Source organism: Triticum dicoccoides, chromosome 6A (genome assembly GCF_002162155.2).
Source record: "Triticum dicoccoides isolate Atlit2015 ecotype Zavitan chromosome 6A, WEW_v2.0, whole genome shotgun sequence".
NCBI classification, from domain to species: Eukaryota; Viridiplantae; Streptophyta; class Magnoliopsida; order Poales; family Poaceae; genus Triticum; species Triticum dicoccoides.
The window spans coordinates 314,003,868-314,015,030 of record NC_041390.1 but is presented as its reverse complement, the minus strand read 5'-3'; the positions used below and the strand labels follow the sequence as shown (position 1 = coordinate 314,015,030).

Here is an 11,163-nt window from a genome sequence, read left to right as displayed (position 1 = left end):
CCCAAGCCGGAGCTACAGCAGGCATGTTGAGGATGAACCGGACGTGTCAAGAAGTGCACGTTGCCGTAATTCGCCGCAGGGGCACAACCCGGCAGGGGGAGGCGCTAATGCGCAGGATGTGGTGGATCATGGTCGCGCACGTCGAGAGGCCGAGTTAGCAGCTCTGCACGGAGCTCATCAACATACTCCGGTTCACCCTACCGCTTCAGTAGAGCCAGGTGTGATATTCAGGGGTGCCGTGTCTCACCCCCGCTTTGCGTAATGTGAGATTGCCCAAAGACTTCAAGGGACCTCGTAAGGTACCCAATTATACCACCGATCTGCAGCCAAAAGCATGGGTTGAAAGCTACGATATGGCAATGGAGATGCTAGATGTGGATGAAGCGGTATGTGCTAAATACTTCACCATGATGTTGGAAGGAACAACTCGTACTTGCTTGAAGAGCTTACCAACTAACTCTGTCGGGTCATGGGCCGAATTGAAGCACTGGTTTATCCAGAACTTCAAAGATACTTGTAAGCAACCCATGTCGATCGTGGATCTGGCCGCTTGTGTCCAAGAGGATGGAGAGTCCACGGCCCATTGGGTAAAGCAGGTCTCAGCTATTCTGCATTCATCGGATCGTATCAATGCAGATACCGCGGTGCTAACGTTGGAGGGCAATTGCCGTTTTCTGCCGCTCAAATAGAAGTTAGGAAGGCTCAAACGTCACTGCAATGGTATGTCAACGCTTATGGCCGCTTTGGTTAAGTACGCCGATTCAGATAATACCAAAGACCCTGACTCAGAGGAGGACAAACCGGGGAAAGGGAAAAAGAACGGCAACGCCAAGGGTCAGCAGCATAATCCGGCAGGCCATGGGAACAGTGGTAAGCGGAAAACTGACAACAGCTTGGACTTTTTCGCTAACACCAATGCTCAGGAGAATGGCCAATGTCGTAAGGGCAAGCAGCCCCAGAGGGGCGGAGGTTCAGGCCCCAATTTGGAGCACCTGTTCAATCAACCCTGTCCAAATCATGGATCAAAGGAGAAGCCAGCGTCGCATCTTTGGAAGGATTGTTATATCATGCGAGATTTCAAGAACTCCAATATGTTCCTGTACGATAATGGCCCGCCCGGCGGTTCAGGAGGTGGTTTCCACAGGCCGGGTTACGGAGGTGGTAGTTCCGGTTCAGGATTTCAGGGTAATCAAACCGGACACATCAATCAAGGGCACCAAGGCAACCAGGGAGGTTACAACCATCAGGGGAACCAGCAGCAGCAGCAGTCAGGTTATCAAAGCAATCCTAAGCAGCTAAATAGTGGGCAATATCATGTCTTCACCCCTAGCTTGTGTAAGCGTGATCAGAAGCTTCACAAGAGGGCAGTAAACTCTATTGAACCGGCGGTGCCTCATTATTTGCGCTGGTCTGAGCAACCCATTTTGTGGAGTAGAGAGGATGACCCACCCCGGGTTGACAATCCGGGTCACTTGGCCCTAGTGGCGGCCCCTCAAGTTGGCGGATATAAGTTCACGAAGATACTCATGGATGGGGGAACCAGTATCAACATTCTATATTATGATACCTTCCATCGTATGGGGTTGACAGATAAGAGTCTTAAACCGTCAAACACTGTTTTTCCATGGTGTGGTGCCTGGCAAGTCTGCATATCCAGTGGGCAAGATAGCCTTAGAGGTGGCTTTTGGAGATGACTATGATTCAAGGTTAGAAACATTGAATTTTGAGGTGGTGAAAATCAAAAGTCCGTATCACACTTTGTTTGGGCGACCGGCTTATGCTAAGTTCATGGCGAGGTTGTGTTATGTTTATCTACAGCTTAAAATGCCGGGTCATAAGGGGACCATCACAGTACACGGGAGCAAGAAGATCACTTTGGAATGTGAGGAAGGTGATGCGGCTTATGCTGAGTTGGTTTGTGCCACGGAGGAGTTGAAGTTTTATAAGGACCAAGTTGATCCGGCAGATATGACTTCTTTGAAAAAGCCAACTACGGAACACGATCTGGCGTTGAAATTTAAATCGGCCACACATACTAAGATGGTTGATTTTGTTCCTGGCGATTCATCCAAGCAGTTCAGCATCAGCGCTAACCTGGATCCCAAATAGGAAAGCGCACTCATCGAGTTCATCCGTGAGAACCGGGACATCTTTGCATGGAAACCTTCTGACATGCCAGGTTTACCGAGGGAACTCGCTGAGCACACACTTAACATTGATCCCAAGTTTAAACCGGTCCGGCAGTTTCTCCGCCGCTTCAATGAAGAAAGGCGCAAGGCTATTGGTGAGGAGGTAGCTCGGTTGTTGGCCGCAGGGTTTATCATGGAAGTCTTCCACCCAGAGTGGTTGGCTAATCCGGTGCTGGTTCTTAAGAAAAACGGCACTTGGCGTATGTGTGTGGATTACACAGATTTGAACAAGGCTTGTCCTGCAGACCCATTTGCCCTCCCTCGTATCGATCAGATCATTGATGCTACGGCGGGTTGTGACCGTTTGTGTTTTCTGGACGCTTATTCTGGTTATCATCAGATCAAAATGGCAATTAAGGACCAGGAGAAGACAACTTTCATAACTCCCTTTGGAGCCTTCTGCTATGTCTCCATGCCCTTTGGGATCAAAAGTGCCCAGGCGACTTATCAACGCTGTGTTTAGAATTGTCTTCATAAGCAGATTGGGTGCAATGTTCATGTGTATGTAGATGACATTGTGATAAAGTCCAGGAAGGAGGAAACATTGATAGATGACTTGAGAGAGACCTTTGACAACCTCCGGGTTTACAAGATGATGCTCAATCCGGAAAAGTGTGTCTTTGGTGTTCCAGTAGGCAAACTCTTGGGTTTTCTGGTGTCAAATAGAGGCATTGAGGCTAATCCGGAAAAAAATTCAGCAATTACATCTTTGGCTAAACCAGCATGTATCAATGACGTTCAACGTCTGGCCGGCCAGATTGCGGCTTTGAACCGGTTTATCGGTCGTCTTGGGAAGAAGGCTATCCCTTTATATCATATGCTCAAGAAAACAGATGATTTTGTCTGGAGCGAGGCAAGTGATAAAGCGTTTGAGGATCTGAAGAGGCAGTTAGCTGAACCGCCTGTGCTTGCAGCACCGATCGATAAAGAGTCATTATTGCTATATGTGGCTGCTAATGCCCGAGCTGTTAGCGTGGCTATTGTGGTGGAGCACAAGGAAGCTGGCAAGGAATATCCGGTTCAACGGCTGGTTTATTATATCAGTGAGGTGCTCATTGAGTCAAAGCAGAGATATCCACATTGGCAGAAGCTGGTGTATGGAGTGTTTATGTCAAGCCAGAAGCTTAAACACTATTTTTAGGGTCATCCTATCACAGTGGTCAGTTCAGCCCCTCTGGGAGATATCATTCAAAACAGAGAAGCAACGGGCCGGATTGCCAAATGGGCTATTGAGCTTGGACCTCACGGGCTCAAATACATACCTCGCACAGCAATTAAATCCCAAGCACTTGTGGACTTCATCAATGATTGGACGGAATTGCAGGCACCAGAGGAAAAGCCAGATAACACGTATTGGACTATTCACTTTGATGGATCCAGACAGTTGGAGGGCTCGGGGGCTGGAGTCATACTACTTCCCCACGAGGTGACAAGTTTTGTTATGTCCTCCATTTAATGTTCCCTTGTACTAACAATGCAGCTGAATATGAGGCCTTACTCCACGGTCTTCGAATGGCTAAGGAGATGAACTTAAGCCGGGTTAAGTGCTTGGGGGATTCAGATCTGGTGGCCCAACAGGTGTCTGACACTTGGGATTCTAAAGACCCACTCATGGCTGCATATCGACGAGAGGTGGACATAGTGGCTGGTCACTTCAAGGGTTATCAGGTGGACCATATAGACCGGCGAAAGAATGAAGCGGCGGACGCTTTAAGCCGCCTTGGTTCTCAGTGTAAACCGGTCCCACCAAATGTCTTTCTTGACGTGCTGCATAATCCGTCGGTCAAAGTACCAATATAGGAGGAGTTGGCTATTCCTGACCCGGAGGCTTAATTGGTGGCAGCTTTGCATGTCATACCGGATTGGACAATCCCATATCTGGCTTACATGAACCGGGGCAAGTTACCAGAGGATGAAACCTCGGCCTGGCAGATAATCCGGCGTTCCAAATCGATGACTATACTCAATGGACCATTGCATCGTTATAGCGTTTCAGGGGCAATTCAGCGTTGTGTTTCTCCTCAGGAGGGTTGTGAGATTTTGCGAGAAATCCATGAAGGGGATTGTGGTCACCACACCGGTTCAAAGTCCTTGGTGGCTAAAGCTTTTCGCCATGGTTTCTATTGGTTAACAGCTCATGCTGATGCCGAGGATTTAGTCAAACGATGTGACGGTTGTCAAAAATTTGCACGCCGTGCTCATATTCCGGCTCAGGAGTTGAGGATGATTCCAATAACATGGCCATTTGCGACTTGGGGGTTTGATATGGTTGGACCCTTTAAGCGCTCCAAGGACAAAAAGACCCACTTATTAATGGCAGTTGATAAATTCACTAAATGGGTGGAAGCAGAGCCAGTCAGTAAGTGTGATGCGGCAACGGCGGTTCAGTTCATCAAAAAGCTGATATTCCGGTTTGGCTTTCCACACAGTATTATAACTGATGATGGTACTAATCTGTCAAAGGGAGAGATGGAGGAATTTTGCCAACGTGAGCACATCCGACTTGATATAGCATCGGTGGCTCACCCCCAATCCAATGGACAAGCGGAGAGGGCAGATCAAGAAATTGTGCGAGGTATTAAACCCCGGCTTATGGTTCTTTTGAAGCGGACACCGGGTTGTTGGGTGGAGGAATTACCTTCTGTGTTATGGAGCATCAACACCACACCTAACACATCTACGGGTTACACACCTTTCTTCATGGTTTATGGAGGGGAGGCGGTTCTTCCTAGTGACATCCGTCACGACTCGCCCCGTGTGACGGCTTGTGTTGAAGCGGATAATGAGAAGGCACGTCAGGATTCTCTGGACCTGTTAGATGAGGAGCATGATCTTGCAGCAGCACGTTCGGCGATTTACCAACAAGATCTTCGACGTTATCACAGGCGCCGGGTTAAGACCAGAACTTTTCAAGAAGGCAATCTGGTGCTTCAGCTCATCCAGGATCAGACCGATATGCAAAAGTTATCCCCACCTTGAGAAGGACCTTTTGTGGTCAGCAAGAATCTGCACAACGGGTCATACTACCTCATTGATGTTCGAGAGCACAAAGACTCACGTAAATCGAAGGAGGAGACCAAGCGGCCATGGAATATAGCTCTTCTTCGGCCTTACTATACTTAAGCCACAGGCTTCTTCATATGTACATATTTATGGCAATGTACATATTATATAATAAACCGGAGCCTCGAATAAAGCGGGGTCTCTGTTCTTTTTACATCACTAGTTGACCCGTTGCACCAAATGGCACAGAGACCCGCTAAAGTCATGTTGTCGATGAAAATAGTTTCATTTTTCAAGGACATATTCGATATTAGTAGTAGAAAGCCCATGTATTCAACCATACTATATTGAAAGTATGTTTATCACATTGCGAAATCCAAGTTTGGAAAAAAAAATATGCATAGCCCGTTGCGCCAAAAAAATATTTGTATAACATGACTCATTGCACCAAATAGCAGAGAGTCCCATTTAAAACCATGTACTCGTTAAAATATTTGCATTGTTTCAATAACTGTGTTTGAGCAAATACATACAGTAAGAACTTAGCACAAGTTTAATTGATTGTGTGTTTAAGCTCACATAAAAGGCAAGATGGCAACAACAGAGTACAACTATATCATGTGCAGTAGCAACCAAAGTTAGTTAGCTAATAAATTGTTCGAAGGGAACCAAACATTTCATAGTTTGTCCACATCTCATTCTCCTAGAAAATGAGCCCAGGCGGCCATCAAGGAAAATACATTTGTTTTGATACAACAGTAAGAGAAACGAGTAACCATCGAAGAAACAAACGTTTAAATTGGTTTTTTTCCAATCATGGAGGAGAGCTGCATGTAAACTTTATAGAAGAAGGCCAGCGTCAAGGAACAACATGTTGACATATTCATCCTGCTCTTAGTTCTGGTCATCAGTCCGAATAATCAACTCCTGACTAACGCCTTTAGCAACAACCACAACAGCATGCCCCCTCTTTATCCTTTCATAGAGGAACTCAAACAGGGTTCAAGCAGCAGTCAACAGCTCGGCTGCTCAGAGTGGCATAAGAATAATGTGGCATGTGCTCCTGCTCATAAGTATGACAAGACATATGTCATTCACAAATCTCACAGCCTCCACATGTGTCGCGTTGATCGCCTGCTAAGCATTCTAGAAAGAGCCTGCACACTGCACTCGACAACGCAGTTCAACATATGAAACTAAGCAACTAATCTATGAAAAAGCATCTGCTTGGCTACTTGGCATCCAACCATAAAAAAGTAAACTCACCAGTGAGAAAAAGAACATAGGGCTTCATGGATCATGACCTTGCTGCTCCTCATGCATCATGTCCATTGGATAGTCTTTTTTCTGAACCACTGTATGAGGGACCTGGAAGAAAGCAAGACAAAAATATAACTCAGTAAATGAAGACTGCATTTTCCAGTAAATTGAGGCCTTGTCTTGAAAAGTGCCAAGGCCTTAGGCGGCAACTAATATGTATAGAATGAAAGAAGCTATCAAAAGTGACCCAAAAAAGGAGAAGGGAAGAAGATTGATAACTGAAAACAAACACTGAGATTTGTAATTTTTGAACTCAAATTGAAATAGTAGGCTAGCTCAGATTCAAATATTATTAGCTCCACAATACTCCAATATGCAACATCCGGATAAATAACCCATAGGATAATCAAATACAAGTTCGTTTGCCATACAAGAAGCATCACCAAGGTTACTAACGCCATCATGACTCTAGCTTTAGCAAAACGCCTAGTTTTTTGTAGAGAATAGTATGAGAAACATATGAGATGTTTGCTTTGCTGAGAATAAAGAACATCATATGCAATATCCTAGTAAAACGAAGCTATAACTGGCCATCAGTAGATTATTACACAACACAGGAAGTATGTTACAACATGGAAAAAAGCTGAAAAGCATTGTTAAATAGGTTACTGAAGATATATAATCTAGATGCTTAAACAAGATAATGATGTGAAATTACTAAAGACAAAAGCACGGACTATATACATTGGCAATATTGTCCGTACTCCTAAAGAGGTGTTGATTATTTTGAAAGCAACCAAGAACCATTGCCTGCCCTATGCAAGAGAAGGTTGAAGATATAGGTTGGCTGGCAATAAAATAATAGCCAGAACAGAACTTGTGCTTTGCAAATACAAAATTTTACTTAAACTGGGGAACAACAAATGGATATTTATTTAAATTGATAATAACCTAGACACGATGATATATTTATGCCATCTGAACACCTTGCCTGGTATAGGACCATAAAACATGCTTTCTACAGCAAATGGATGCTTCATTAAATATGCAGCTTGTCTCTAAAACGTCTTATATTTATGAACAGAGGGAGTATTAACTGATCAAAGCAAACACTTTAGATCCAATAATGAAAGAGATCCTTCCTTATTGGAGTGTAATGGTTAGATTACATGAGGACCGATATTTTGAAGAAGCTCTGTCAACAAAATTATGCCATACCTTCTATGTAGTAGCCTGCTATGATCAGAAGTTCAGAACCAGTTTGACCAAATGAAATAAATCTCTAGGCCAGAAGTTCAAAGAAATATTAAATTCTTTAATGGCACGGACACACTGCACATAACCTTCAAACAGAGGGGGTATTAACTGATCGAAGCACTGTAACAGGAGAACCACATATATCAAGTTGTCACCAACTTAAGGTTGTATTTACTGAGCATTATATGCCTTCCTATTAAGAAAGCTTTCGATGAAAAAAATGAATAGGGTGACAGGGAGGCATGGTGCTACTGATAGGATATAAGCAATCAGGAGGCTATAGAACATGAAAGCACATATAGAAAGTAGAGCAGCAAGACAAGCAGAGATCATGGCAGCAAACCTTGACGAGGCCCGACGAGCAGAATGGAGATGTAGCAATGAGCTAAACGGAGATTCTGCACGAGATCAGTAAGATGGAACAGCCTGCAAAATAGGAAGGGAAACAAATGGTCAGTAAAGCAGGAAGGAAGGAAAATGAAGCCAGCTCATAAATACATTTATGGGCAGAAACATATATACATAGACGGAACACATAAAGATAAGGAATGCATCTATCAAATACATGGAAACCCAGATCACTGCCAAGTGACAAACATGAAGAAACATTAATAAACAGGTAAAAAAGTGATGTACAAAGCATCAACTTTGCCGTATGGAGTATCCAACTACACATGAACGGTAGTTGAATTCAGAAACTGTATGAAATGTAGCAGCCCACAAGTGAAATGCTAAGGTCACTTACATTGCTTGGATTTGGATGTGCACAACATCATTCTATAGAGATTTTCCCGCACAATATAATTATCAGCTAAGAATCTTGGAAAATGAAGATCCAATCCCATAAGCTAGCAAATCATCAAACAAAATCAGGAAGGGAAATATAGGAGAAATCAAAGGATAATACCATAGCTCCAGAGACATTGACCAAACCTAGGAATTGTACTGTAACTGGCGAGGACGAAAATACCTACAGACATCACCAACGACAACCCTGGCTACTGCAGTCGGCGGCTCAACGTCTCCTACCAACCAAACCAACATGTGAAACAAGAATGAAAGTACATGAAAAGCGGAGCTGATTTAGGCAAGAGGAACTCACGTGGGGAGGTGAGGGGTGAGGTACTGGTCCTTCTTCGATGCGGCTTAGCGGGGTGACAATGACGGCGCCGTCCGGCACTCTCCCACCCGCATCCGCCGCTCCCCGCTGCTTCCGCCTGCCGCGCCAGGCTCGCTCGAGCCGGCCGCCGCCATGAAGCCTAAGCGACGGGAGATGGTTCTGGGAGGAGGAGAAATGGGAAGGGGAGGTGGGGCTCGACGATGGGAGGGATGCGCGCCGCGGCAGGGGTGCGGGCGAGGAGGAAGAAGAGGTGCGGCGGCTCTGGAGACGAGGAGGAAGGAGGGAGGCGTCCGGCAGCTGTGGTGATTGGGGAAGGGTTTGCCACCATTGCAGGGCGCACGCCTCGCACGTCCAGTTGCCAGCCGTGGATCGGCCACACGAACCCAGCAGCGAGCGAACCCAGCGCAACTGACACCGGCCCCGCCCTTGACACGGTCCCAGCATCAGTGGCCTTCTCAAAAACTAAACAAAAGGCGCCGAACAACCCGGCAAAAAAGGCGAGGGCACCGGACGACCCAGAAAAAAGACGTGTAAGTGGACCCGGTACTGCGTGAAGGTCAGCCTCGGCACGACGCGCGCAGTAGTCAGCCAACTACTCTATCCAACCCAGCATAATCAAAGTGACATGGATTGCACACATCCTACCAGCTGACATGTAGGACCAGCAGCAATCTGGCCCACCAATCATTGTGTGGTAGGAAGACACGGGTGTGGACGCGTTGGCTCAACCTTTTTCCGCATGCACCCAGAGGAGCGAGCGGGAAGAGAAATCGCGCAGCGCCCACAACTCACACGTGACACGGCAGGAGAGGCTGCGCGTGCACCTAAAAAACAGCTACCCAGCCAATTAGATCCCGCCCGAGCCCACGGGTCATTGCCCGCTCAAAAACAACCGCACGGTGAAAATGATAAATGTTGATTCACAGCCAAGATCCAACGGCAAGCAACGAGAAAAAAAACCTGTTTGACCAGGATCGGACGAACGAGAATGCTGTAAATCGAGAGAGAACTAGGGAGACGAGTTGCCCAGCCTCTTTATAGTTTTAAATGTGTATGCCTACAAAAGTTTCTATTGACAAAGCAATGTTTTGTTAAACCGGTCTATGCAGCCGCACAGATACAAAAAGATATCACTAGAGGGCTTGGTTGTTGTCACACCATAGCTACACCTCGTGATCGGTTTAAACACCACAAAGGGATTTCACTAGGGGGCTTGGTTGTTATCACACCATAGCTACACCTTTTGATGGGCGTTAAGCCATAAAAGAAATTATGTGGGGCCAAAGAGAGTGTTGCACAAAGCACAAACTCAAACATGGGCACCCACTGAGCACAGCTCACAAAGTTACTTGGGGGCTTTTTTGGCAAAGCAACAAAGAGTTTGAAAGGACCCTTGTAATTGGCTATCAAGCCACGGCTTGGAAGCCTGGTGTATTCACCTAAAACACCGGGTTAACCTGCCTTCATCAAGTAAGCCACTCCTGTCCAGGTAATCCTGGTATGACCCGCCGAACGTTTGACAAGTCAATCTTATACAGACCCTGAACTTGTCAAAGTTAAAACGATGATTGGTTAATTGGTGTAACACCCCGGATGTAACTTCCCTATTTTGTACTCCAACTCTTGCCGTTTCCGGCGTTAAGTTATATTTATTTCTCGGGTTCGGGTCTTTGTCTCTGTGTGTTGTTTTCGTTTTCATGCATCTTATATCATGTCATCATGTGCATTGCATTTGCATACGTGTTCGTCTCATGCATTCGAGCATTTTCCCCGTTGCCCGTTTTGCATTCCGGCGCTTCGTTCTCCTCCGGTGGCCATTTCTAGCTTTCTTTCGTGTGTGAGGATTAAACATTTCCGGATTGGACCGAGACTTGCCATGCGGCCTTGGTTTACTACCGGTAGACCGCCTGTCAAGTTTCGTATCAATTGGACTTCGTTTGATACTCCAACGGTTAACCGAGGGACCGAAAAGGCCTCGTGTGTGTTGCAGCCCAACACCCCTCCAATTTGGCCCAAAACCCACCAAACTCTGCTCCATGTCCTAGAGCGTTCGATCACGATCGCGTGGCCGAAAACCGCACCTCATTTGGACTCTCCTAGCTCCACTTATGCCTATATATACACCCCCCTCGAAAATCCCGGGTCTCTACCACCCCTAACCCTAGATCCATCTCTCCTGCCGCCGCCGGACGAAACCGCGCGAGCCGGACGTGTCCGGATAGCCCGCCGTCGCCACGTGTCGCGTCTTGATTCGCCCCGCCGCCCGGTCCACATCGCCGCCGCCTCCCACCGACGCGGGCCCGCAGGCCCAGCGCCGGCCCGCTCCCGCGCCCA

General features: G+C 46.5%; 1 long non-coding RNA gene across 8 annotated transcripts; it reads right to left on the bottom strand.

Moving 5' to 3' along the window:
* Positions 1-5,808: 5,808 nt before the first annotated feature.
* LOC119316833 lies at positions 5,809-9,198 on the bottom strand. Of its 8 annotated transcripts, none has more exons than XR_005153340.1 (5): positions 8,812-9,198; positions 8,455-8,734; positions 8,053-8,135; positions 6,459-6,560; positions 5,809-6,356 (listed from the first exon to the last, which is right to left on the bottom strand). It is a non-coding gene; the product is annotated as an uncharacterized LOC119316833 (long non-coding RNA). The 8 variants fall into 8 exon arrangements; XR_005153338.1 differs by having other exon boundaries at positions 6,459-8,135; positions 8,455-8,557; positions 8,643-8,734; XR_005153341.1 differs by having other exon boundaries at positions 7,671-8,734.
* Positions 9,199-11,163: the final 1,965 nt, after the last annotated feature.